The sequence below is a fragment of the Camelina sativa genome, chromosome 2, assembly GCF_000633955.1.
Source record: "Camelina sativa cultivar DH55 chromosome 2, Cs, whole genome shotgun sequence".
Taxonomy (NCBI): Eukaryota; Viridiplantae; Streptophyta; class Magnoliopsida; order Brassicales; family Brassicaceae; genus Camelina; species Camelina sativa.
In genome coordinates, this window is record NC_025686.1 from 16,842,578 (window position 1) to 16,847,045 (window position 4,468).

Below are 4,468 nucleotides of genomic sequence, written 5' to 3' on the forward strand. Positions count from 1 at the left end.
ATATATATATATATATATATATATCTTATTATAAAGTTAGGTTTTGAAAGTTAGCCAATAATAAGATTTTGATATGTGTCAAGTTTATATCAATCTGAGATTTTGACATGTGTAAAAGTTAATAATTAATAGGAGGGAATTGAGATTACAACAAAAAATAAAATATTTTGTTTTAAACAATATTAATAATAATAAAAAGATAATTATAAAAAAATTACAAAAAACATAATTGTTACCATTCATTCAATCCCAAATGGAGATAGGGAGTATAAGCTCATCAACCTAATCATATACATAAAGTAAGGTTTCACTCTCTCCTTATTAGTCCATTTAACATTTAATTTTTTTAAATTAATATTTATTTTTAATTAAATAAAAATGTAATAATGCACATTAATCTATACTTTAAATCCACATTTTTAATACTAAATTGTAACGAAAATTACATAAATTATGAATTGACTATTTTTTCCATTCATTTCATTCAAACACACTATAAATTATAATTGTAACTCCTCTAACAATTTATTTTAGAAATGTAACTTTCATCCATTAAAATCCTATAAATAATCATTCTCACATCATCATCCACCATATCTCAAATTCTAAATATTTTCTATGTTTTGTTTATATTCTTGCATGGGTTCAAAACTCATGGTAAAAGTGTGATTATATATTTTGTTAGATTTCATCCCTTGAATCCTATAAATAACCATTCTCACATCATCATCCACCATATTTCAAATTCTAAATATTTTATTTGTTTTGTTTATGTTCTTGCATGGGTTCAAAACTCATGGTAACAGTGTGATTATATATTTTGTTAGAGTTATCTTATATTTTGTGCAATTTTCTTTCTTTGTTTTTATGTATTTCTTCCTTCATTCTTTATCTTCTTATTATTTTTGATTTTCAATTACATATGTATAATAAATTATTTTAGAAATGTAACTTCTATCCTTTAAAATCCTATAAATAATCATTCTTACATCATCATCCACCATATCTCAAATTCTAAATATTTTCTTTGTTTTGTTTATGTTCTTGCACGGGTTCAAAACTTATGGTAAGAATGTGATTATATATTTTTGTTAGATTTATCTTATATCTTGTTCAATTTTATTTCTTTGTTTTAATGCATTTTTCCTTCTTTCTTTATCTTCTTATTATTTTTAATTTTCAATTGCATATGTATTATAAAATTTTGGTGGCTGTAAAAAATAATTTTCCATTCTCTCCTTATTAGTCAATTTAGCATTTAATTTCTAAAAAATAATATTTATTTTTAATTAAATAAAAATGTAATCATGTACATTAATCTATACTTTAAATCTATACTTTAAATCTACACTTTACTACTAAATTGTAACTGAAATTACATAAATTATGAACTGACTATTTTTTCCATTCATTTTCATTCAAACACACTATAAATTACAATTGTAACTCCTCTAATTAAATTATTTTAGAAATGTAACTTTCATCCCTTGAAATCCTATAAATAACCATTCTCACATCATCATACACCACCATATCTCAAATTCTAAATATTTATTTTTCTTTTGTTTATATCCTTGGATGGGTTCAAAACTCATGGTAAGAGTGTGATTATATACTTTGTTATATTTATCTTATATTTTGTTCAAAAATTTATTTCTTTGTTTTTATGTATTTCTTCCTTCCTTCTTTGTCTTCTTATTATTTTTAATTTTCAATTACATATGTATAATAAAATTTTGGTGGCTGTAAAAAAAATTATCGATGCAGATTCAACAATACTAATTTCTATCAAAAACCAATGAGGGAATGAAACTAAAGAATCATTTTTTCATGTATATTTATTTTATTTTTAAAAGTATGCAATGTTTTAACAAAATGAACTATTATAATAGAATTATTAAATCAAAATTTTTAACTCTCTCTTACCTCCAAAAAATTTGTAATACATTATTTTTTTGTATGATTTGAATAAATAAAGTGTATAAACTAAAGTGAATTAACATAACTAATACAACAACGCGCGCATATGCGCGGGATATTATCTAATATCTAGTGGTTAGATAAAATAGGCTAATCAAACACAAACTTATAAAGTTGAGTTTTGAAAGTTAGCCATTAATAAGATTTTGACATGTGTCAAGATTATATCAATCTGAGATTTTGACATTTGTAAAAGTTAATATTTAATATGAGAGATTAGAGATTACAACAAAAAAACAAAATATTTTGTTTTAAATAATATTAATAATGTAAAAAAATAATTATCAAAAAATTACAAAAAACATAATTGTTACAATTCATTCAATCTCAAAGGGAGATAATAAGTAGAAGCTCATCAACCTAATGGTTAGATAAAATCGACTAATCAAATACAAACTTACAACAAACATAGATAGATAGATTGAAAAAACATAAATTGTTGTTGATATATCCATAGAAGTTTGGAGACTGTGATTGTAACGCCTCGACCGCCACCTCGTAGTGAGTCCCAGTCCATAGATCCACTTTCCTTAATGGGCCTCACGTCCTCTCACTAGGCCCCTGAGCCCATCCATATCCGACGGTCGGTTTGCTACGTCCGGGAGGTTTTAAAGACTTGTTACAGTCCCTACAAATCACCACATGATCTTTTCCTGTGTTTTGTCCTCACTTGCACAGTTCCGACAGTCACTTCCCGGAAGGTCACCCATCCTGAGACTACTCCAGCATAAGCACGCTTAACTCTATAGTTCTCTCATGACCTTTGACTGAAAAGATAAGTGCACTTTGGTGACATAGGTGGCTAAATCATTTATTTTAAACCTTTCCGCATGTCCCTGAAACCGGGGTGTCATAAGTTCTCCCCATGCTGCCACAAGAATCATATATTTCCTGTTCCCTCTCCAAATCAAGCATGAGACAAGCATAAGAAACTTAAATCTAACAAATAAGACAATAAAATGGAAGGAGAGACAACCTCAGATCTAGGTTTCAGTGAAATGGCGCAAGGCTTAACAGAGAAGAAGAAGAAACGAGTAGAGAAGGGTTTACCAGAAAAGTACCATAGAAGAAGAAGGAAGGAGAAAAACGGAGTTTAGAGTTTTTATTCAGGCGGCTGGGTTTGAGCGAAGCTCAAACTACGTCATTCGTATATATAGAGATTTAATATCCACACAATTCCGTAGCAAATATTTCGAGGGATTTGCTAGGCACCCTCGCAAATACATCACAATATAGGACAAAAAAATAAACCCATATTGTGTTTCCTGTCTCTGTACCGGCCTATGGGCCCACCTCGCTTAATGGCCACTCTCCGACCGTCATATTGCTTAGTATGCGATCAACGATAGAGGTGAAAATATCAGACTTACGTCTCCTAAAATGCTCGGGAAAACCCAAATTATTTTCCAATCCCCCCATTTTTTGTGATTTTAAGACTTGCTTCACCCGTAATTTGATTGCATTTGGAGTCTTGGAAGAGAAAGTGAGGGAGGATTATTTGTAGTTGATGCATTGGTCGGACGCAAACTCATACTTTTGGATTATTGAAGTTAGGGCAGCACATGCCTTCTCATCCGATCTACAGAAGAACATAGTGTCATCCGCGAAAAGAAGGTGGTTTATTGGAGGGCTTCCCCTAGCTACTTGAATACCCTTGAACGCTCCACTATCTTGTCCCGCACGACATAAGCTAGAAAGAACTTCGGTGTAGAGGATGAAGAGGTAAGGGGAGAGCGGATCGCCTTGTCGGAGCCCTCGTGAAGGATGGACTTTCCCTTGTGGGGTACCATTGATTAAAAATGAGTACGACACTGATGTTACACATTCCATGATCCAAGAGATCCACTGCTTATGAAAATCCATCTTGGTCAGCACTGCTCGCAGGAAGCTCCATTCGATTCGGTCATAGACCTTGCTCATGTCGGTTTTAACCGCCATTGAGCATCTGACTCTTGCCTTGGATGTGCGGAGGAAATGCAGGATCTCATGTGTGATAAGGACATTATCGGAGATGGACTTCCCTGGAACAAAGGCTTATTGTTCTTCTGAGATAAGGTTTGGGAGGAAAGGTTGTAGCTGCTTAGTAAGGATTTTGGCGATGATCTTATAGGTGACGTTGCAGAGGGCAATCGGTCTATAGTCAACTCCTCAAAACATGAATTTGAGAGAAATTTATTTTATTATATAAGATACTCTAGCCTAGTAAAAGTTAATTTTGTGTTTATCTTAAAATCAACTCCCCAAAGTAAGAATGTGTATATAGGTGTGATATATATAAATAATCAGATAGACTTTGTAAATTTCTCCATTTTTAGATTGATGTTAATCTCCATTCTTCTGAAAAAGATTGTATTTTTACAAATGTCCCTTTATAATTTTATCCGGCTATTATGATATTTTGAGAACATTTTTAAATTTTATATTATTTAAATAAAAGAATAAATATACTTTTGTTATTCTTGATAAATTATTTTAAAATTCTCAAAAA